Consider the following 24,557-nt stretch of genomic DNA (forward strand, 5'->3'; position numbering starts at 1 on the left):
TTCTTTTGCACTTGAAAGGGTTAAATGCCTGCAAGGCCAAAGGCACCAGACAAACTGCAAGAGAAAGGTTGCTTTCCTCAGCTCCTCAGCTCTGAAAGGTTTCTACCAAGTACCAAATACTTGTTGATGTGTTCACAAGCAGGATTGTCAGCCTCCTTTCACGGTCTGGGGAGATGTATTTACATACTGCACCCAGTAAGCACAGCTTGTTGGTCTCCTTTATAAAAGTTGAGTAGCTAGAAGCCTCATTCAGCGTCTCCCATCCAAAGTGACAAAAAGAAGATGCGGCTGAAATAGTAAAGAGTCTCTAATCTGGTTGGGGCAGCACAAACACTATGCATCAAACACTTGGGAGTAGTCCAGGCACAGACAAACCCACCTGAATGGACGGGAGAACACTGTCTGTTGCCATGGCAGCCTGATCTAATTACACGAGTGATCAGGGATGGAGTAAGTGCACCGAAAACCTACACCCGCTGACAGGTATCTACGAGATGAGAAAGGCAGGCAGGCGGAAGGTTCAGGGGAGCCCTTCGACCTCTGCTTTCTGTAGAAGGTGGCACTCAAACCCATTTATCTGTGGAGCTGCTAAAATATTGACTGATGCAGGCACAGTTAGAGGGCAATCAGAGGAGATTAAATGCCATAGCATTAGCCCTTACAGTGCAATCCTTTTCCAAGAGTTCATGTGCAGGGTTTTCTCATCCTTCTCTCCGGTGGTTTCTTCAGGAAGACGCTCCATTCCAAAAAAAGCTCAAGTGTCAAACTACCCTCATCCACCAAATAAACCACAAGGTGGGCTTAAGACGGGGGCTTCCAGGAACTGCAGGGTTCGTCAGAAACCCAAATGAGATGGCTTAGCTAACACGGTCGAAAAAGTAACTAGCTGTGCCTAAAAATAACCCACCAAGTACCCGCTGCTTCGAGCGATATGTAACGGTGATGTTTAAATATTAAGAACAGCCTGCATTATAAAACACAAATGTCATTGAGATGTGACTACGAGATTGCCAAAGGAGAACTTATTTGCATACACACATTCCCGTGCAAGCGCCAGGATGTGCAAGGAGCATGCCACTCTAAGCCATTAGTTTTTATTCTGCGGGTGTAATAGGGTCTTCTAATTTTGCTAATTGTATCCTGTGGCTCTCACAGGGAAGCTAAGAATCTCTTCGGGGACAGAACCAGTTCGGAGGAGTCCCTACTGCACAGCATACGGTAAACAAAATAAAAATAGCTTGCCATTCTCCTTAGCCACATCGCGCATTATATAACCAGCTTCCGACTGGCTTTCTGTGTGTGTGCCTTACTACTCAAGCAATTTCCCAATCTCTCGAAGTATTTATATTACCCTCCTATCTGTAGGATTATATACCAAGAAAGCAAAACAAAACAGAGCAGCCACGGGATTGAACTGAACCCCACTAGTCCTTAGAAACTGATTTTTTGTTGTTGTTGTTTGTTTTCTGGCAGGATCTCCACCACCACCCTACTTCCACCCCCCACTAAGGTTCTTGCTCAATCTCCCTAGAAAACCTGAATTGTTCCATCGCTTCCAGTCAGCCCCCTACGTGGTCTGAAATAAAATGAAAGCACCAGCCGCGGAGTTTAGGAAGGCGGCCTGAGGGCGGGGGTGGCCGAGGAGGGGTCAGAGCGCTGCGGAGTCAGCCAAGCGGCCACGGCGGGGCCCCTTCCCCACCGCGATGGCCCGGCCGCCCCCTCCCCCGCGGGCGCACACACACACACACACGCACTCACACACTCACGCCGCGCTCCGCCGCCGCCTCACCTCTCGCTCCGCCCGGCCGGCCCCCTGCCCTGCCCCCTGCGGGACCGGCCTGCGCGCAGCGCTGGAACCACGTAGGAGGCGGCGGCGGCCGCGGGAGTGGCGGAGTCTCCGGCCCGGCCCAGAGTGAGCGAGCAGCGGGGCTCGGGGCGCATCCCAGCGCCCGCAGCGCCTCCTCCGCCGCCGCCGCCTCCCCCCTCCCCTCCTCCCGGCTTCATTCACCCTCCCAGCAGCCGCGCAGCCGCTCACTCCCGGCGCGGGCAGGGTAGCGTCCGCCGCGGCTTCCCGGCGCCGGCCCGGGCTGGGGCGCTCGCGGGCTCCCGGCTCCGGGCGGCGGCGGCGGCTGCACACGATCAGGAAGCGGCCGTACGACAGGGCGGCGGCGGCGGCGCCCGAGCCGCCACCGCTACTCCCGCCGCGCTCCCGGCACCGCTCGCCCGTCCCCACCTTGCCCACCTCCCTCGGTGCCCCCGCGATCCCAGCGCCCGGCGGCGCGCGCAAACTCCCGGCCGGGCCGCGGGCGCAGACCCTCCCGGTCCGCCGTCGCGCGCCGGCCCAGGCCGGCCTCCGCGGGGAGACCCCCGCCCCGGGGGTCTCCGGGGCCAAGCGGCCCCCGCGGAAAAGCCAGCCCTCTTCCAGATCCGCTTGCTCTTGCCGCCCTCTGCGAAGAGAGGAGTGAGGAGGGGGCGGCAGGAGGAGGGGGCAGCGCGACCCCCGGCCGCCGCCTCCCCCCTACGCCACCTCCTGGGAAGAGGACACGGCTCTCCCCACTGGCAATCGGACCGGCAGCCGCCGTAGTGGGGAGCCGCCGCGGATCTCCCCGCCCGCCCGCGCCCCCCGCCCGGGCGCGCCCCCTTGCCGGCGGGCGCCCACCCTGCCCCTGCACACCACCCTCCTGCCGGTCGTCTCAGCGCCCACAGCTGGGGAAGTCGGCCCGGGAGGCTGGAGCCGGGGAAGGGTGTATGTACACACATACATACACACACACACACCACAACACAACACGACGCGTCGATTTCCTTCGCTCTTCTTCCAGCTGTTTTCCGTGCCGCCGAATGGGGTTTGGGGTTTGTTTGCTGGTTGTTGCTTTTGCCCCTCTCGGGAGAGCGGGGTAGGGGGGGATCTTGATCTAAATCAAGGGAGAAGGAGATGGGGGGAGGGGGGAGAGAAAGAATCGGAGGAGGAAAAAAAAATAGCCACTTACTGTAAAGTGTAAATGGATCTGGGGTTGCGTGGGGAAGGGGGGGCAGAGGGAGAGAAACAGTGTCTTGCGGCTGCTGTAGCTCTGGCTGCTGCTCCACGGGGCTTGTTTTGGATCCCCCTGCAGTGAAACAGGTCCTGTACGGCTCCGCCACTGTAGTAGAAATGATGTCTGCGGTATACTCTGCTCTCTCCTCCTCCTCCCCCCTCTCCTCCCTCCCTCCTCCCTCCTCCCTCCGCCCGCCCTCCCTCGCGCTCTCTCGCGCTCGCTCGCTTGCTCGCTCCAGTATGTAAATGTGTAATAGAAGCCAAATATGGAGCAGTTGGCTGCCGCCGCCGCAGCTCAAGGATCCGACTTCGGGGGGGTTGGGGAGGGCCACCCTCCGGCGGGGCGGCGGGGCGAGCCGCTCTGAGCACCGAGAGCGCACGGCGCGGCCGCCGGCCGGCGCCCTTAACCCTTGGGTGCGCGCATCTCCGGGCCCGGCAGTCCCCCCGGGGAGGCGGGCGCGTTTCCCCGAGACCCGCTCGGGATCGGGGGGGTTGGGGGGACGCGGGGCGGGAGCGGTGACCGGGACCGGAGGGGACAGTTCTTCCAGGTTTGGGAAAGGGGCGGGGAGCTGAAGCGATGAGGTAATTGGAGCGGTGGCCGGTCGGTCCTCGCGCGCCTCCTCGGGTCCCTGCATCGAGTTGTGAAGGCACAGGCTGGGTGCGACTCAGACACCCTGGAGGGACTCTCCGAGGGGTGCCAGACTCCAAACCCAAGCCCGTGAAATCCCCTCTGGGGAAGGAGAGGTGGGTCGGTTCCGATCCCGACGTTCCCTTCGTCCCAGGCGTGCGGAGAAGCGTCTTAAGAGGGCTGACTCCGACCTTCACGCACGTTAACCCTCAAACCGGTTTAGCCTTGGCGTTTTGGAACCCAGCCCACCGAGCCGCGGGGATCGCCTTGGCTGGCAACTCAGGAAAGTTTTAAGGATCCTCCCCCACAACCCCCCGTCTCCACGTGCACCCTCACCTTTCCTGCCTGTGAAAGCTGGTGACCACCCTGCTCTCCTTTCTCTTTCTGCAGGTCCGGAAATCTGCTCGGAGCACGGAACTAGCCAGCTCGAGGCTGGGTAGACGACCCGCGCACTCCTCTCGCCGCTAATTCGGGATCATTAATTTCATCGGAAATGAGGTAACCAGTGTAGAAGATAGAGAAAGCAACTCGAGCATCAGATGGCAGTTCTCGTGAATCCGCGCGGTAAGAACTTCCTCTGGACTCAATTTTTTAAATGCGGTTCTCAGCTCCTCGCCACCCGTCCCTCCGTGGGTACCTCCGCCAGGCATTAGCTGGAAGGGAAGGACTCTTCTTTGGACTGGTGGTACCTGGCCAACAGGTGTGCCACCTGGAGGAGGAGAAGGCACAGCCATGCTACAGGGAGCTCAGTGCGGCGGCGTTCTCCTGGCTGCACATAATTCTGGAAGGCCGGTAGGTGTCGGGGCAACATTTGACCTTTTTCAGGTGCTTTGAATCAAATGGCTAGAAATAGGATCCCTCCACGTAAGTTTCTCTCTGGACGTCTCCACTTGACTGCAAGTTGTATTTGAGAAATCTTTTGGCTTAATTTACTTATGATCTAACCGTTAGTCACCAACTGAAGCAGGATACAGAATCACCAAGAGAAATGTGTCAACTTTTAAACAACTGTATTGTAGAACCAAGGTGCTGTAGAAATAAAAGTAAGCATCCTAACTAGGAAGGTGCAGTGCCCCGGAAATGTTTCTCACATTTTGAAATACCATGCACACATATATGGCTATTTTAAAAGAACTACTACTGTTTCTACAACTTTTTTTTTTTTTTCACTTAAAAATCAATGATGGTTACAGTTTAAAGCCCGGGTTGGTCTAAAGTGACATTGTTGGTCTCATTACAGCCTCTAGTGGACAATTAAAATCAGTTTCCTGAAAAGGCTCTGCCTGGCGTTGTGTTCGTTGACAAGCATTATCAAGGTGAAGGTTAATAACCGGGTAATAATATCTTTTCTCCTGAATTGGCCGAGCTGGTTTCTGAAAGGAGTAGAAGCTGTTGGCTCTACACGGAAAAGACCTATGCTTTGTGAGGCAGGTATTATTATTACTGGCCTGTGAATAAAAAGAGGACTTCTGCTCTTCATTTCAGATTCAAACAGCTTTCATAAAAAAATAAATTCATCTAAAATATTTTTATAACAGAAAATATTGGTTGCCATGTTTTTGGCTTAATTGAGATGCTTTCATTCCAACTCCTAATCTGCAGATTGTCCAATCCACCTCCACTCTATTTTTAGACATCTTACATTTAGACAATTTGGGGTAAAAAAAAAAAAGCTAATACTTTCATTATTACACTGATGCAAGCAGTTATTATAACAACCTTAGACAAATTAAAACACATAATTCAGATTACAGTTAGTCAATTAATTTAAATGTTCCCTCAAGGAGGCTAAATATGTTTATTACCCAAACAGAAAGAACAATTAATAAGAACTGTGTCATTTACTTACTTAGCCGTTAAGGTTAAAACCATAATCTGCCATTAAAATCTGTAACTATTTCTTCTTGCAAGGAAGGTCCAACATAAACATAATACTCACAATATAGTTTCATTACCTTTAGTACTGAAATGTTGTATTTTCAGATGGCAAAATATGAAATGTACAATCACAATTGGCCCTGATTTCTTTAAAAACAATACCTTCTCCAACAAATAAAAACTCAGTGAAAGAAGGGTTTTCAAGAAGCCAGTAAGCAACTCGGTAGTACTATGCTTCTATTCATAAACCTGGTACTACATTCATGCCAGCATGAGTTGAACTTTGCAATTAAAGATTGAAAAATAAGGCCTGCTGAGCCTTCTTCCTCTTAATCTGTCTTCTGCATTGCTTAAACACTCATATCTACTTCACTGTTAGGGTAATGTCTACTTTTAAAGGTTTAAAATGGCCTATCAAGTATATTTTATATCATATAATTATATATCACATCGTGCTTCTGAAAGCATAGTCTTCAGAGCAGCATCTGGAAGCTTTTTAGACATTCAGAGAGTTCCACCCCAGACCTACTGAATCGCAGTGTAACCAACATCCCCTACCCCACCCCAACCCCACCCCCACCAACCCCACAGTGATTCCTGAGTGCCTATACTCCAAGGCTCTGTCTAGATGAATTTGTTCACAAACGTGGAACTTGATTCTTCAATGTATTCCTTTTTATTCCCTTCCCTTTTATTACTTTGCACTTTTCAAATGAAAAATCATTAACATTCTATGCTTTGGTCAAACAGTACTGCATTTCAGAAGGGCTCTGAGTTATGCACAAATCTGCATCATCATTGCCAAGGGAACACTCTGTAAGGAATATACCAGGGTCTTGGACATGGAGGTTTTCTTCAGGGCAGCAGAGGGAGCACAAGAGTGCTTAATAAAGCAAGTGTACAGGCCCTCCAAATCGCAAGGGCTTTTTAATTGTAGAATATGTCTTCATTGGAAGTAGCCTCTTACACAATTCAAAGACAAGCAAACACAAAGGGCTCAGCAGCTTGTAACAACTAAGTAATAGAATGGATTGGAAGCTAAATAGTGGCATATAGATATAATTATTTACAGTTTCAGGCTTGAATTCTTAAAGTGGGCCTCAACAGTCATACTTGAGAAAGATGCCTTATCTTTTGTGCCGTGAAAAATAAAGATATACAACATGGAGTAAGACAAGCAAGAGTCACTCCTGTTTCTCTAAAAATCTTGGGGTCAATTAACCCAATATGATATCAGATAAGTTCACTTCATTTGGAATCAGATATGTTGCTGAAAGGAGAGGTATTTCTCAGTGTTTACTTTCACAGTCATCTTAGGGGGTTACCCTCTATGTTTGCAGTGGGGTAGATTTATGTTTCCATTATATCAGTGTAGCTTTTCATACTTTTTACAGTCCTTCCACATTGCATCTTCCAGTGCTTCTGGGAGAAGGATGAGACAGGATATAAAGCTCAGCCTCTAAAAAGTTTTGGAACTGGCTCATGCCTGAACAGTATTGAGTTGTTTAATGATGAACAAGTCATTAACTTATTACTAATGAACAAGTTTGGAGAAGGCAATGGCAACCCACTCCAGTACTCTTGCCTGGGACATCCCATGGACGGAGGAGCCTGGAAGGCTGCTGAGGGTCGGACACGACTGAGCGACTTCACTTTCACTTTTCACTTTCATGCATTGGAGAAGGAAATGGCAACCCACTCCAGTGTTCTTGCCTGGAGAATCCCAGGGATGGCAGAGCCTGGTGGGCTGCCGTCTGTGGGATCGCACAGAGTCGGGGGTCGCACAGAGTCGGAGGTCGCACAGAGTCGGACACGACTGAAGTGACTTAATGCTAATGCTAATGCTAATGAACAAGTCAGTAACCCACTGACTTGTTCAGAAATGAGGGAAATCATAGAGGTTGAAGACCCAGCAACATATTCTTTATAGTTTTTAAGATTTTTCAAAGTTATTAGATAGTAAATATTTAATAAGTGAATACTTAAATGAGAAACTTATGAACAGAGACAGTCTTCATTCTCAAGCTATATTTTTCTGTGTTTATCATTTATTTACCAGCAGCCGTTCATTTTGCATTTACAATAACTAGGCCCTGAGACTATAAAGATGAGTAAGACATTTCCGTCTGCAAGGAGCTCACAGCAAAACAAATCTTATCTTTTGAAAAATGCCTATTTTTACCATGATGAAACTTAAAAGATTCATAGTTGATTGTTCCAGTACCTCTCAGAATTAGTATATTGATCAGACTTCCAAATACAAGGCTGTAATACTAGGATCATTGAAAATTTGGTTGGGGGTCAGGCAATTGTGTAAATCATCAGCCAAAGTTATTTATAAAGCTAATATTAATATTTTAAATTTGTAAAACAACCAAAATGTAAAAATACAACATATATTTTATCTGATATCCTTGCCTATCCAAAAAAAAATCACAGTAAATTTAAATGATCAGCATTTAATAATTTATATCTTTTCTTAAAAAATTGTTAAAAAGAATTTCCTCCAGGCTAAAGAAAGATCTGCCAAATTTCAACCTGCAGCAATTTGTTATGGTTGTGTAATAAAACCCCCAAAGTTAGTGGAAACACTGACAGTTCTTTATGGTATTATAAGGAGAGTGGTAGCCTATATATACCATTTAAAAATCTGAGCAAACCATAGCGTGCTTACAAAACCAATATGCTTTCCTTAGACTGCACTTCCAAATAAAGCTGAGAGACCAGAAAAGTAAAATAAACTAAAACCAAAAGTGAAAACCACTCACACAATAGACTCTGAGGTCAACTCACCACACCCAAACTGAAGTCACTGGGCTCTGTTCTTGGCATGGAGACTCTTAAAAGACATGCTTCTGAATCAGCTTTCTTGACCCTCCACCAAACTGTAGCAGCACAGGCTTCTGGGTAATGAAAGTGACATCAGCAATAGTCAAGAGTGAAATTAAAATCATTGTGTTTAAACATCTGCTGACAGTTTATGACTTAATAGTACACATATCAGGCAATTTTAAATAAGATTTTGTCCACAGTGAAAACAAAAACAAGTGCTTTAGCATAGGTCTGTACTGTCCAATATGATTGTTAAGCACTTGAGATGGGCTGTAATTGTAAAATATACCTTGGATTTTAAAGACTTAGAACATGTACATACATGCACATATATACACATAAATTCATATAGTATCTCAATGTTTATATTGATCAAATGTTAAAATTAAAATATTCTACATATATTAGATTACATTAAAATATTGTTAAAATTAACTTACCTGTTTCTTTTTACATTTTAATGTGACTACTATAAGATTTACAATGACATGTGTCCATTATGCTTCTAATGCGTAGCACTAGTAAAGTCAGTGGGGCTGGGGAGGTGTAGGAATTAGTTCTAAGAACCATAATTGGCGATCTTATTGCAGTAGTGTAGTAGGTAATTTGGTTACTTTTCTACCTTCCTGAGATTCCCCCCTTGCAGTGTATAACACTGACCTTGAAAAGTGAGTGTTAGTCACTCAGTCATGTCTGACTCTTTGGGACCCCACGAACTGTAGCCTGCCAGGCTCCCCTGTCCATGGAATTCTCCAGGCAAGAATACTGGAGTGGGTTGCCATTCCCTTCTCCAGAGGATCTTCCTGACCCAGGGATTGAACCCAGGTCTCCTGCATTGCAGGCAAATTCTTTACCAACTGAGTCACTTGGGAAGCCCAACATGCACTTTACCCCTTATTAAAATGATCTCTGAGAGTAAGCTGTTGGTAAAGGCATAATCCTGAGATATGCTAGGCTTAAAATTTGTTAGGCTTTATGTTAGACTAAAAATTTGTTAAGAGTCAGTCTCTCGGGGTGGCGTAGGGACAGGCTTCAGATACTTTGCCACCCTGGGAAGCTGATGGAAAACTTGTTCTCTGTTTTAGAAAGCACACGCTTTCTGAAGTGACAGCTGAATGGTTGAGGGTGACATCTTTTAATAAGAAATGGCTTTAGGCGTGGATAATGAAAAATATACAGTTACTGCTTCACTAGAAAACAAATCAAAGCCAAAAGGAAATCTGTGGGGTTTTTTTTAACAATTTCTAATATATTTAGTACAATAGCACATGTCAAAAGGAAATGAGATGAATTTTAACCATTACCATTTATTTTGCAAGCAAGACCTAGATACATTTTCATCAATATAACTATTATCAACATTGAATGTACTGCAGTGACTTATAAAATAACAGAATTTGTGGTTTTATGCATCTATAGAACATAGCTCTTCTTACATGAAATTAAAATTAACAACATTTTAAGGCTCAGAATGAATGAGTTGAACTTTGCTCAGTATTGGCCAGGAGCATTTGGAAATCTATTAAAAACACGTCATTAACAACTTGGCATTTTGTTTCCTCAAAAGAAATACATTTTCCAAATTAAAACCAAAGCCCAAAGCCACCATTGTTTACACTTAAGATAGAGGCAGTTGATGGGTTGTGAGGGTAAAGCTTGCGGTGCCTTCAAACTAAGATCAGGGACAACGATAGCCATCAAATTGTTATTCTGACTTCAAGACATTAAAATACATAGCTATAAGCTCTCACCATGCCTTTGTTTTTCTTGAGTCAGTTTCGGCTAGGAAAAGTTGATCCAAATGCAGGTCCAGAGTTTAAGACAATTATTTTATGAGGAATTTACCAAGTTTACCCCAAAGAGGAAGAGTCAGAGAAAAATGCATTGGCAAACTTTGCCTTTTGACATAAACAACTAGAGGAAACTGTCCGTGTCAGGATTTCAGCAGGGTTTGTCAGGCAGTTTGTTATTTGCAGAAGCCCTGTGCTTCAGGGCGGCTCCAGAGTTTAACTGCTGGGTAACTTTGGGGAGCTCTCAAGACTGATGACTGAAGATCCAAATTTGCTTTGTGCCCTGGCACTGACATGGAGCGATTGCTCCTGCTATCCATGCTCTCTGACCGAGCAGACTAATAGCACTCAGGCTTCAACTGTAAATTACAAACAATCCCTTTTTAAGTACAAAAATGAACGCACAGAATGGAAGACCCTGTCAGCTAGAATGCGAGTAAATCAAGCAGAAAAAGACAAACGGTTCACTCACACCACTTACAGCCAGATTCTTATTCTGCTAGCCATACTGTCATGGGAGAACTTTTCTTTTTTTGTCAGATAAAAAGAGAAATTAATACCCCCATTGTAATTCTAATCAACATGCCAGCCATCAACGGAGGCATCTCCTCTGAAAGCCGATCAAGCTTCAAGGTGATGCTTCCCAACCCCTCCCCCTACCTCTGGTTTAAAACTTGTAGCTGAAATACCAATAGTAAGACCATGTGACCCCAGCACTCCCAGCGCCAGCTTTTCTGCAGTCAATTTCATAATGACTTCGCTCCGCCTCTCAGCTCAGCACTTCCTTCCCCCTCACTCCTCTCGCCCCCACCCCCAGCAATGAATCATCGCGCTTTTAAAGAGACTTAGATGACCCAGCGTGAACTTTACTGGCATCCTGTACATTCTTATGCCAAAAAAGGGAGTTGCTCTGTGGCAGAAACCTCGCCAGATCCCAGTGCTGATCTGAGAGGCAGCGAGATTGGGAGCTTATCTAGGAAGATCAGTGAGGAGTTAATTTTCCTAGATCCTGGTGGTGATTCAGAATTGCCTATCTCAGTTCACGATCAGGTTTTTAAGAACCCAGTTCAGCTCTCTGTGAAGAAAGGAATATATCAGAGAAAAAAATGTTGGCACATCTCCTTTATGCAATCAGGGCAGAGGAATTTATACCACATCAGCCTTTTGATTTCTTCGGATCTGGCTGAGGGCGGGGTTTCCATATTTGTGCTTTGGCAAATGTGTCCAAGAACGAACTCAGCCTTAGAGATGCTCCTAGTGTTCTTTCAGGTTACTGTGAGCTGATTTGTGCATTTATCAAAACCAGAAACATCTCTGCCCCTTCCTTTCTTTAATACCATTTCTTAGTAATAGAGATTAAGCAGACAATCTGGGCCTTGCTTATAGAGACTCTTCACCCTGCTTAAGGCGTAAACGGTGGATCGCCTAAATAACATTGTGCTTTTCCATATACTTTCTCCCTACCTGGGAAGCCCTTCTTTGCAGGGCAAATTTTATTCCCATCCTCCAGCATCCAACCCAAGCACCAACATTTCTGCGAAGTCTCCTGATTATCACAGGAGTTGGTGGCTCTGCCCAATGTGTGAGTCAGCGAAGTGCTATTTTCTTATTCTTTTTATTTATACAATTTTTTTTAACTCTGACAGAAAAGAAAAAAATCAGGGCCGTAAGCACAGATGGAAAGAGTCTCCTAAATGAGAGCGTCTCTTATCTAATATTTCCTGTTACTCCCAAACCCGTCTGACCTCCGCTTACAATTTCACATGTCACTGTTTTCCTTTTATCGCTCCGTTTATGTGGCACCCTTCACTAGTCAGTTCTCCGTGAGAGTTCCCATTGTTGTGGATTGAATTGTGTTCCCGGAGAGATACATCTAGTCCCCCCCAGTGCAGTGAGTATGGCTTTATTTGGAAATAGAGTCTCTCCACATAGGTGGCGCTAGTGGGAAAAAAAAAAAACCCACCTACAATGCAGAAGACACCAGAGACGCTGGGTCCCTCCCTGGGTTGGGAAGATCTGCTGGAGGAGGGCATGGCAACCCACTCCAGTATTCTTGCCTGGAGAATCCCATGGACAGAGGAGCCTGGTGGGCTACAGTCCATAGGGTCCCAAAGAGTCAGACACGACTAAAGTGATTTAGCATGCACAGATGTAATTAGTTGAGATAAAGTCTGGATTAGGGTGGACCCTATGTCCAATATGACTACTGTCCTCCTAAGAACAGGAGTCACAGAAGAGACACGGGGGAGGGGGAGCAGACGACATGAAGACGGAGGCAGAGACTGGTGCTACGCTGCCCCGAGCCAAGGAAAGCCAAGAATGGCCAGCAACCATGGAGAGCTAGAAAAAGCAAGGAAAGATTCTTCCTTAAAGCCTCAGAGGGAGCAGGGCCCTGCTGACACCTTGACGTTAGGCTTCTGGTCTCCAGAATTGTGGGACAATAAATTTCTCTTGTTTGAAGCCACCCAATTTTTTTTTACCACAGCCCCAGGAAATTCAGACGCCATTTTTACAAGAGCTATGGCAACAGATGCGTTGCATTCTTCTTTCTTGTCTGTATTTACATGCATGGCCCACTGTCTTTCCTCTATAGATACACATCGGTAATCAGTTCTGGATGTGTGTTTGGTCTTTTAGCCATGACCACAACAATAAACAAAAGTTGAAGTGGAATAGGAAAGCTGGCAAGAGAGTTCTAGAACTTCCTCCCCATCCTCCCAGAAACACCTGGCTTCTGGCCCAGGCACAGAGGTTGCAGAGGTCTGAGATAGACCTGTCTTCTCCCACACTGGGCCACAGCTCAAAGGTCTTCCCAGGGCTCCTCGGCTCCCTCTACTGGTGCCAGGATGCCACAGCAGCTCTCCTCTTGAGAAGTGGCATTTCAGGGACTTCCCTGGTGGTCCAGTGGCTAAGCCTCCGCACTCCCAATGCAGGAGACCTGGGATCCATTCCTGGTCAAGGAACTAGATCCTGCATGCTGCAACTAAGAGTTCACATGCCACAACTAAAGATCCTGCATGCCACAGTGAGGATGGGAGATCCTGTGTGCAGCACTGAGACCCACGGCAGCCAAATAAATAAACAAATATTTTAAAAATAGATAAAACTTTAAAAGAAAAAGAAGTGGTATTTCTCTGTGTGGAGTAGGGGTGAGGAAAGTACTAAAAGCACAATTAATTGTTTGGTACGGAGGAGGAAATACAATCCCCCAAACTGCTGCCCTTTTCGTAAACTATTCATTTGAGTCTTTTAAAAGTGCTTAGGAAAAACTCAGTCTTTCTGAGTCCCATCTTTCAAAAGCACACCCGGAAGCTCGTTGGTTTCAAGAGGCTTCCCACAGCAGGTGGAGGGAGGCCTTCCACTGGAGCCTAGAATCCCTGGGTGTCTGTTCTCAGAGTCTCCGTGAGATGGATGATACAGTCCTCGCACACTCATCTCAGGAAATGACAGCTCCGTCCTTCCAAGGGCTCAGGCCAATAAGCACCTTGACTCCTCTCTTTCTTTCACACCCCCACACCCAACCTGCCCCCAAATCCAATTTTTACCCTCTAAAAATGTATCCGGACCATTTCTCACCACCTGGGCTGCTGCTGCTGGAGCGGAACCACCACCACTCTTCATCAGGATGTTCAGACTGAACTCCTAAATCCTCTCTCTGCTTCCACCATGTCGGCCTCAGGCCTGACTCGGGTGTCTACGTGAGGTGATGCCATAGCTCTGCTCGAAAGCGTGTGAAATGTCACTCTTCCACCCAGAGTCAAAGTCAAAGTCCTCCCGTGACCTCCGAGGTTGCACACCGTCGGGATGCCCTCTGTCTTTCAGATACCCTGCCTCTCTCTCTCTCTCCTCTTCAGTCCCACAGTTCTGGCCCCAAACAAATCAGGTGCTCCCTTGCCTCCGGGCCTTTCCTACTTGCTGGTCCTTTGGCTTGGAATGCTGAATATCCACATGGCTCGCTCCATCACTTTCTTCAGCCTTTTTGCTTAGGAAATTAAAAACTGCCCAGCAAAGCCTGCTCTGACCACCCTACTTAAAACTGTACCCCTGACTTTACTGATCTACTTTGCTCTGCTCTGTTATTCCATCAATGTGTTACCTTAGAACATTCTGAGTCATTTCCTTTATTTATTTTTTGTCGAGAGCAGAGGTTTTATCTGTTGTATTCACAGGTAAACCCCAAATGTCTAGAACAGTCCTTGGCACATGACAGACTAAAGATTTATCAACCATTTAAATGAATTAATGAGTCAGTAATATTTTTCAGGACCTACTATGTGCAGAGTTTTAAGTTCTAGCCCAATGATTCCCTCATGAGAAGCTAATCCAAAATCAACGCATTGTGTCCACATGTTCTATTTACTTGATCTTTGACTTAATTATATCTGGTACACCTAGTGGGATTGAATCAAAAAGAGCTGAATTCATATTCAGGCTCAGATTTGTGAAGGACTTTTTAAAAACAAAATTTGAAACCAGAATTGAAGACAATGTACAAACCTGACAGCAAGTTTTGAGGAAAAACAGAAAAAGCATAGCGCCAGCTTTCAATAATAATGATTGTTAAAAGCTATCATTTATCAAGCTGTTATTCCTTACCAGGCAACATGGGGAGAGCTTGGCAGATGTCATTTCATCTAAATCCCCACCGCAGTCCGGTGAGGTTGAGATCATGCTTCCCATTTCTTTGATGATTAAACTGAGGCTGGCAGTTTAAAGGACCTGCCCAAGGTCCAAACTCACCCAGCACTGGTTTCAAGGTAGGAAGCTATCCACTCACATAGCCTGAGAGTTTTTAACAAGTCATTACCTGAGGGATACAGGCCAAGGGGAGTCGTAACACTGCATTGTAATTATTTTGGCTAAAGCAACACTTTTAGAACTAATCTCTATTAGATTTTATTTTTGAGTGAATAATATATGTCCCAGAAATTAAAACTAGTGATGCTTATTGAGGACTGAATATTCCTACATAAGCCAAGTGGCTTCAAAGCAACCTAACTGGTTTCCCAACTTACCAAACTATACTCCAGCTTATGGTTTTTATCAACGCTGCTACATGGCTGCCATGACTCTCACTTGAAGCCCATGGTCACATTCTGATGACCCTTTCCTGTCAGAAATTTTTTCTGGAATCTGACACATCCCATCATGCTAAGTCGCTTCAGTCGTGTCCGACTCTGTGCAACCCCATAGACGGCAGCCCATCAGGCTCCCCTGTCCCTGGGATTCTCCAGGCAAGAACACTGGAGTGGGTTGCCATTTCCTTCTCCAATACATGAGAGTGAAAAGTGAAAGTGAAGTCGCTCAGTCGTGTCTGACTCTCAGCGACCCCATGGACTGCAGCCTTCCAGGCTCCTCCGTCCATAGGATTTTCCAGGCAAGAGTACTGGAGTGGGGTGCCATCGCCTTCTCCGACATCCCATCATAGTGAGGTCTAAATAGATTGTAAAGGGCCCACATGAGTTTCCAAGCCTAACTGAAGGATTTAATTTCCTTTCAGTTGACCTGTGTTTGACTTCTCTTGTTCTACTCTTGAACTGCCCAAAGGCCACTGTCACCAGAACTCAAGGCCAGGATCTCAAAGTAACCTGGCCACACAAAGGCGTATAACACACTACCACCTGTTCACAGACTCACTCCACTTTATATTTGCTGGAAACGATCCTAGAAGCTGAAATACTTCCAGAGTTCAACAGTCTGGGAAATTTAAAAGAGGGAGGAAAAAAGCTCTGCATCCAAAGATCTGAGGACAGAACTCTGTTCTTTGAGGATGGGAGGAGGTAAGAAGACCCTATTCATGGCTGCAGGAGAGGAAAAGAGCCCCACAAGGAAACTACCAACAGATGGTAAATACATTTTTAATTCTTCTGTCATACTGTGTGGACTTGTACACATTTGTCCTGCTGTGTTAGGCTCCCGAAATAGCTAGCCATGGAATTGCAGAACAGTTCGGCTGCAATTTGAGATTTAGGAAGCCATGCTGGCTGACAAAACAGGAAGGGCTCATAGTAGGATGGAGTGGATTTGCTTCCAGTTTGCAGCTCTTCCATGTGGCATCCGCTGCAGTTCTTAGTGCAGGAAGAGTCTCTCACATGTCAGGTCTCATTGATGACGTTTTAAAACACACTATTTCAGATGGTCCTCCGAGCTCTAGTTACAGTTATTCGACACTGACATGATCCACTTGGTAACTCCCAAAGGTTAACAGGAGTGCAATCCATTTATTTATGGATTCTGAGTCTTCCGGGGAACATCACAAACACATATGGCAGCCTGGAACCCTAAACCTAGCCTTTCTCATACTTTTTGTTTTGACCTAGTGTTCCCATAGAACAGCATGGGAATTCTAATGCCAGGAAAAGGACCAAATATGATAATGTATTTCTCTGAAAGGAACTTAGGGAGATAGGATGTTAAGGCATATTCAATTGACTCTGCATCTAAGAAGTGACCTGAGATGGGTACTGGGAAATGAGTTAAGTTCCCAATCCCAACACTATCTCAGTGCATCAGCAAGAAAGAAAAAGTGGATGTGGAATAATGGGGAGAGGGTGGGCTATTCCTTAATCATGGTCTAGAAATATAACTTACACAATTACTAGACCTGGAAGGATCCTTACAGAATCTAGTTCAATTTTTTTTTCTTTCATTTTATAGACAGGAATCGCCGCCAAAGAGTTGCAAGAAATTGGCAGAGACTATACTGGTTGGTGGCAAATTCAGTTCTGGAACCCAAGACATCTATTTCTCAGTTCAATGTGTGCTCTGTTTTAACACCCACGGACATATCCGTGAAGAGCAAAGTCCAATTCTAGAAGACCTTTCTCATAGTAATCTTCCCTCTTGAGTTCTTGTAAGGTAAGAGGATAGAATCTCTGACTGGTCTTGAATGTTTGTAGATATTCTTTATAGCTAAGGTTTCTTTTTTTTTTTTTTAATTTTTTTTTTAAGGTTTCAAGTTTAAATATTTGGGGTTAATTTTTGTTCTAAGCCCCTGGGGACTGTGTCTAGATTATATAGTTATCACACAATTTGGCCCAGCTGGGATCCTCTTTTCATGAAATAGCAAGGAAGACTGGTACACAGGGATTAAGAAGCATTGGCAAAAGAGAGCAGTCTTAATACAATAACTTCCCACCCTAAGCCTTTCTGGCCTAAGAATTTCTCCTGTCCTTAACTGAAGAGAGGGTTGTGCGTGTGTGCTAAATCACTTCAGTCATGTCTGATTCTTTGCAACCCCATGGAATGTAGCCCACGAGGCTCCTCTGCCCATGGAATTCTCCAGGCAAGATTACTGGAGTGGGTTGCTATGCCCTCCTCCAGGGGAATCTTCCTGACCCAGGGATCAAACCCATCTCTCTCATATCTCCTGCACTGGCAGGTGGGTTCTTTACTGATAGCACTGGAAGAGAGGGCTAAGTAGGAGCAAAAAGGGATTTTTATCTTCTTATTGAAGGAACGGAGAAGGCAATGGCACCCCACTCCAGTACTCTTGCCTGGAAAATCCCATGGATGGAGGAGCCTGGTGGGCTGCAGTCTATGGGGTCGCTAAGAGTCAGACATGACTGTGCAACTTCACTTTCATTTTTCACTTTCATGCATTGGAGAAGGAAATGGCAACCCACTCCAGTGTTCTTGCCTGGAGAATTCCAGGGACGGAGCAGCCTGGTGGGCTGCCGTCTATGGGATCGCACAGAGTCGGACACGACTGAAGTGACTTAGCAGCAGCAGCAGCAGTTATATCCTTGTTTGAATGACCTATACATTCAGAGATCATTTTTTTCCAGTGGGTACATTTGTTTGCTAACAAAAAATATTCTAAATCAACTATTACAAAAAATGTTATTTTTTGCTGTTTTTTTTTTAAGAAAGTTAATCAGTAATTCATGGCTACTTTAGCAATAACGTCTCCTAAATTTTGCATTTTTATTCAGCCTTTTAATTTCTTGTTCCTGCACGTGATTTTGGCAATGTTTTATTCTATTTTTATGGTGGAGAAATATTGGCATTCTTTGCTTTGAGAATCAATTTGATCCTTTTGACTACTCTGGCTAATTTTACTGGCTCTCTCCATTGTCTGGTTACAGATTTGTGGGTTGGGGGGGAGGGTAGAATTATCTTAAGTGAATTATTTCTAGGAAAGGTAATAAAGGCACACTTCAGATTATTTCATTCTTGTGATCCAAATTTGATTATCTAGCTGATATCACTGGGGACATTTGCAGCTTTAATAATTACATCTCAAGGCCTAAAGAAAAAAAGAAGAAAAATTACATTTACTACATATTCACATGCAGCCTTTCAGAGACTTACCATCTGAAAGCCTGTTTGGCTGCTTAAAAAAAAACATAGATTAATATCAAGATTCTGCTTTAGGAGTTTAAGCTCAGTTGATACTTTGTTCTTTCAAAAAAAAAAAAAAGCTAGACTTAAACAACTGTTTTGGTAGAAGGGTTTAGTATTGCTTATCTGAAAGAGTGAAAAACCCAAGCTATTGATTTTACCTTTCCTTTTGGAGGACAGTTTTAGGATTTTTTTTTTTTTTTTTTGCCCCTAGAAAGTTTTGAGGCTCTGATTCATGTTAAAAGTGCCTTGTTCCATTATAAACCAACACAGCTTTGAAGCTGTCTCCACTTCTAGGTCAAGGGCTCTCCCTGTGGCCAGATGCCAGTTTTATCCTTGGACTCTCATGATCCTCGGAAATAAATCAACTTTCCAGTAAAATCCTATGACTGCTCTGTTTTACATAAAAGTGTGCAGCCTAGGGCTGTGATATTATTTTGCATTTTAGGTGGAGAAGAAGGGAAAGAAAACATTCGTTATTGCTGAGAGACAACTCCAAATGGAGCCATAATCATGGATATCAGAGGGCAGCTGGGTACCATACTCACTCTCCTGGGAGCATCTAGAACCCTAAAGCTTATTATTGACGTGGAAACAAACATACAGATGACCGTGAAGTGGTCTAATCCACATGTGGCAAGGGTCAATACAGTCCATGAGTTAAAAAAGCACTGAGTAGGTTGCCTCTTAGGTCAAAATTTCTTCCTTGTGGCAGGAAAAAAAAAAAAAGAATTACGACTATACATAGCAATACAGATGAATCTCACAATGTTGAAAAATAAAAGAGGCTACACATGAAAGAAGGTCTCCTGTATTGTTCCCCTTGTATAAAGTTCAAAATCATACAAGACTAATCTATCATGTTAGAACTAAATATATAGTTTACTTTTGATGAGGGAAAGGATCGTGTTAGATGAGGGGGCATGAAGATGCTTCCAGGAGGCCAGAAAATTCTATTTCTTGACCCAGGTGATGGACCCAGAGGTGGGTTCACTTTGTGAAAATCCATTAAGCCATATACGTGTGATCTGGGTGGTTTTTACTATAAGAATGATTTATTTCAATTTAAAAGTTTAAAAATAATATTCTTATTGGGAAAGACAAATTTAAGAAGTATTAGAAAAGCATTCTGCTAATTAAACATTGGATATTTATATTTGTAGAGGAAAAATAGACAATTCAAATGAGTTAAAGGAAAAAAATGTGCAAAACTTCAGTGTAGGGTGATGGGAACACTCCCACCCTGCTGCAGGGAGTATTCATTGCTACTGCTGCATTTGGCATTATCTATTAAAGATATGCATATCTGGTGACCCAGATTCCCACCCCTGGGTGTATATCCAATAGAAATACGTGCATGTGAGCACCAAAAGAATAGCAACTCCATTCATAATGGCCCCAAACTGAAAACAAGTTGTCTACCAACAGTAGAGTAGATAAAATGTGGTATTAATATATCCAACCTTGGAATACCATACAGCCTTTTAAGAGGAATGAACCACAGAACCCTTAGCATAAATGAAGCTGAGAAAGTGAAAGTGAAGTCACCCAGTCGTGTCCAACTCTTTGCAACCCCATGGACTAGTAGCCTACCAGGCTCCTCCCTCCATGGGATTCTCCAGGAGAGAGTACTGGAGTGGGTTGCCATTTCCTTCTCCAGGGATCTTCCCAACCCAGGGATCGAACCTGGGTCTCCCACATTCTAGGCAAACACTTTAACCTCTGAGCCACCAGGGAAGCCCAGAAACCTAATGTTAAAACCTAATGGGGAAGCTGAGAAACCTAATGTTAAAAGATAGAAGTTAAAAAAAAAAAAGGCATATGTTCCCATTTACTTGAAGTCCAGAAAATAAGAAAAGATAAATACGTGAAAATATCGATCCACACTTAGGTGGAAAAACTAAAGAAAAGGAAAAAAGAAGTTATCATAAAAGTAAGGGTGCTGGGGAGAGGGTGGGTTGGGAGTGGGAAGGGGTGGCTGGATAGCCCCTGGGCCATATTCTATTTCTTGATTTGAGTAATGGTTATGTGAAGGCTCACATAATAAAAATTTATGAAATTATGCTTTTATATATCATACACTTTCTCTAATGTATATTTCACAATAAAAACGGTATAAAAATCACATGAAACCCAATTACTCAGAGATAGTTATCAATTTAACACTTTGATATGTATATTTTCCAGATCTTCTTTAATGCAATATGTACATCTTACCCACATGGCTTTGTAGCCTTTAATTTTTGTTTTCTTTAATGATTGGATCTCCCAGAAGAAACTCTTGGGTTTTTTTGTTTTCAATTTCCATTTAATTTTAACTAAGAGTAAATATCATTCAAGCTTTATGCCCCTCTGGAAGGCTAAAGCCATGGAGTGGCTTTCAGGAAATTAGGTTGCTTTAACCTAAGCTACAGTGATTCATAAACCAATCTGCAGGATTTTGCCGTAGCTCATGGGAGACTTTTACTTCTCTGTTAATAATGCTGCAGCTTCAAAAGAGAAAAGCCTCTTTCCACCTCTTCAGTGTGCTGCCTCGTCAAAAGGAAAGGCCAGGCAGTGAGGGGAAAGGCCAGTATGGGAGTGGTCAGGAGGCTTGAGGGGAGGAGGAGGTCACCCTAAAATGTATTCTAATACTCATCATGCTGATCCTGACCTAGGAAACATTATAAAGTACTGAAATCGAACAAAAAATGATCTGGGTGCTTTAAAAAAAAAAAAGTTGTTCCATTACTCTCCTTGCCCAGAGGGCAGCCCAAGTCTCCTTCCCTCTGCCTGGAACACACTGCTCCTCCCCATTGCCTGATTAGCAAGCATCCGAATCCTCCACTGTTCTCCTTTACCCTTTTCATCATCTGCATACTTCATCCTCCTCAACATGACATGGTTGAAGAAACCTTCTATGACTACCCAAGCAACAGCTTCATGGCGCCCTAAACCTACCACATCACAGCACTGGTCACCTTATTTTGAAATCACCTATTTTCTTGTCCACAAATATGCTGCTAATCCATAAGCTTCACACATGCAAGGACGTGCATATCCTTCATGCACGCATGTCTGTTTCACCATCGAAACTGCCAGCTCTAGTTCATACTGGCACCCAATAAATACAGTTATTGAATGGGTGGAAAACACTTGTGAAATGAGATGGGGTGTGAGGAGTGGAGCTGGGATTTAAATTATGCTCTCCCAACTCACTTCACCCATTAAACACAAATGGCTTCAAAGAGTCCAATCAAACCAACACAGGATGGTGTGAAGCTTTAAATTCTACACTGGCTTCATTTCAAATACTTACTAGTGAAAGAATCTACTGGCCAATGAAGGAGACCCAAGAGGTGTGGGTTTAGTCCCTGGGTTGGGAAGATCCCCTGGAGAAGGAAATGGCAACCTACTCCAGTATTCTTGCCTGGAAATTTTAATGAACAGAAGAGCCTGCAGGCTACACTCCATGGGGGGCGCACAGAGTCGGACACAACTGAGCACACACACATACACACACACCAGTAATAGCAGTTTGTATCTTGTTTTATATTTTGTGAAGCAGTTTCACAAGTCTTACACAATTCCAACAATAAACCCTCCAACATGAACTGAGAGGCTATTAATGTCATCATTTTATAGATGGGAAAACTATCTGAGAGAGCTTAAGTAACTAGCTTCGTAAGATTATTTTTCAGTCTAAGCCAGGAAGAGTAGGCAAGAATACACAGAAGAACTATACAAAAAAGATCTTAATGACCCAGATAACCATGATGGTGTGATCATTCACCCAGAGCCAGACATCCTGGAGTCCTAAGTCAAGGGGGCCTTAGGAAGCATCACTACAAACAAAGCTAGTGGAGGTGATGGAATTCCAGCTGAGATATTTCAAATCCTAAAAGGCAATACTGTTAAAGTGCTGCACTCAATATACCAGCAAATTTGGAAAACTCAGCAGTGGCCACAGGACTGAAAAAGGTCAGTTTTCATTCCAATCCCAAAGAAAAGCAATGCCAATGAATGTTCAAACTACCACACAATTGCACTCATCTCACACTCTAGCAAAGTAATGCTCAAAATTCTCCAAGCGAGGCTTCAGCAGTACATGAACTGAGAACTTCCTGATGTTCAAGCTGGATTTGGAAAAGGCAGAAGAACCAGAGATCAAATTGCCAACATCTGTTGGATCATAGAAAAAGCAAAAGAGCTCCAGGAAAACATCTGCTTTATTGACTACGCCAAATCCTTTGACTGTGTGGATCACAACAAATTGTGGAAAATTCTTCAAGAGGTGAGAATACCAGACCACCTTACTGTCTCCTGAGAAATCTGTATGCAGGTCAAGAAGCAACAGTTAGAACTGGACATGGAACAACAGACTGGTTCCAAATAGGAAAAGGAGTACATCAAGGCTGTATATTGTCACCATGATTATTGAACTTATATGCTTCCCTGGTGGCTCAGAGGTTAAAGCATCTGCCTCCAATGCGGGAGACCCAGGTTCGATCCCTGGGTCAGGAAGATCCCCTGGAGAAGGAAATGGTAACCCACTCCAGTATTCTTGCCTGGAGAATCCCATGGACGGAGAAGGCTGGTAGGCTACAGTCCATGGGGTCGCAAAGAGTCGGACACGACTGAATGACTTCACCTCACCTTATGCAGAGTACATCATGCAAAATGGCAGGCTGGATGAAGCACAGACTGGAATCAAGATTGCCCAGAAAAGTATCAGTAAACTCAGATATGCAGATGACACCACCCTATGGCAGAAAGCGAAGAACTAAAGAGCCTCTTGATGAAAGTGAAAGAGGAGAGTGAAAAAGCTAGCTTAAAACTCAGCATTCAAAAAACTAAGATCATGGCATCCAGTCCCGTCACTTCATGGCATATAGATGGGAAACAATGGAAACAGTGAGAGACTATTTTTGGGGGTTCCAAAATCACTGCAGATGATGATTGCTGCCATGAAATTAAAAGACGATTGTTCCTTGGAAGAAAAGCTATGACCAACCTAGACAGCATATTAAAAGGCAGAAACATTACTTTACCAGCAAAGGTCCATCTAGTCAAAGCTATGGTTTTTCCAGTAGTCATGTATGGATGTGAGAGTTGGACCATAGAGAAAGCTGAGCACTGAAAAATTGATGTTTTTGAACTGTAGTGTTGGAGAAGACTCTTGAGAGTCCCTTGGACTGCAAGGAGATCCAACCAGTCCATCTGAAAGGAAATCAGTCCTGAATATTCATTGGAGGGACTGATGTTGAAGCTGAAACTCGAATACTTTGGCCACCTGATGTGAAGAACTGACTTAAAGGAAAAGGCCTTGATGCTGGGAAAGATTGAAGGCGGGAGGAGAAGTGGACGACAGAGGATGAGATGGTTGGATGGCATCACCGACTCAATGGACTTGAGTTTGAGGGGAGTTGGTGATGGACAGGGAAGCCTGGTGTGCTGCAGTCCATGGGGTTGCAAAAAGTCGGACACGATTGAGTGACTGAACTGAACTGAAGCTAGGAACTGGTAACCCCTTAGAGCTGGAAGTGTATACCACATGTATTTAGGCAATAGGGACATAAAATAAATATGTGATACTATTCTAATTTTTGCATCTTATAGTAGATATTTCCTTTTTTTAAGCATTAATTTTTTAGCTTTATTTTTATCACAAAACTAGCACATTTGATGTATAAAAAAGAGTACAAATAAGAAAATCAAAATCATTTATGATCACATTAGATAGATTATCTATCATTACACCATTTTAATAACTGACTACATATTCAGTCTGGAGCTTTGCTAGAGTGAGAACTCCTTTCCCACACTCTCCTCTTCCACACACCCCCAACTCTGTTCTTTATCTTCAAATTTTTCTGAGCTATTCTTGCCCATTTGCTCTTTTATTTGAGTTTGAGAATTAGGTTTTACTAAAACTCTGTTGGGATTTTTATTGGATTTGCATTCCTTTTATAGATTAATTGGAGTAGAACTGAAAATTTTACTATCTTGGTTCCTGTCTTTCATAAACACGGTATATTTCTCCATTAATTTATGTCTATTTTAATGTCTTTTT

At 44.3% G+C, this 24,557-nt stretch overlaps 1 protein-coding gene and 1 long non-coding RNA gene across 6 annotated transcripts in view; both read right to left on the bottom strand.

Moving 5' to 3' along the window:
• Positions 1-3,210, bottom strand: part of ATXN1 (ataxin 1) — a 412,241-nt gene extending 409,031 nt beyond the window's left edge. For 3 of the 5 annotated variants that reach the window (XM_040249310.1, XM_040249304.1, XM_040249309.1), the window contains exon 1: positions 2,991-3,210. The gene's annotated coding sequence lies outside the window, so the exon portion shown is untranslated. Of the gene's footprint in view, positions 1-662; positions 1,688-1,789; positions 1,910-2,990 lie in introns of those variants that run through there. The other 2 variants (XM_040249307.1, XM_040249306.1) reach the window with 2 other exon arrangements.
• Positions 3,211-4,815: 1,605 nt separating this feature from the next.
• On the bottom strand, positions 4,816-11,210 carry LOC120869945. Its single transcript, XR_005722680.1, has 2 exons — positions 10,635-11,210; positions 4,816-8,443 (listed from the first exon to the last, which is right to left on the bottom strand). It is a non-coding gene; the product is annotated as an uncharacterized LOC120869945 (long non-coding RNA).
• Positions 11,211-24,557: the final 13,347 nt, after the last annotated feature.

Source organism: Oryx dammah, unplaced genomic scaffold, assembly GCF_014754425.2.
Source record: "Oryx dammah isolate SB20612 unplaced genomic scaffold, SCBI_Odam_1.1 HiC_scaffold_11, whole genome shotgun sequence".
In the NCBI taxonomy this organism is placed as follows: Eukaryota; Metazoa; Chordata; class Mammalia; order Artiodactyla; family Bovidae; genus Oryx; species Oryx dammah.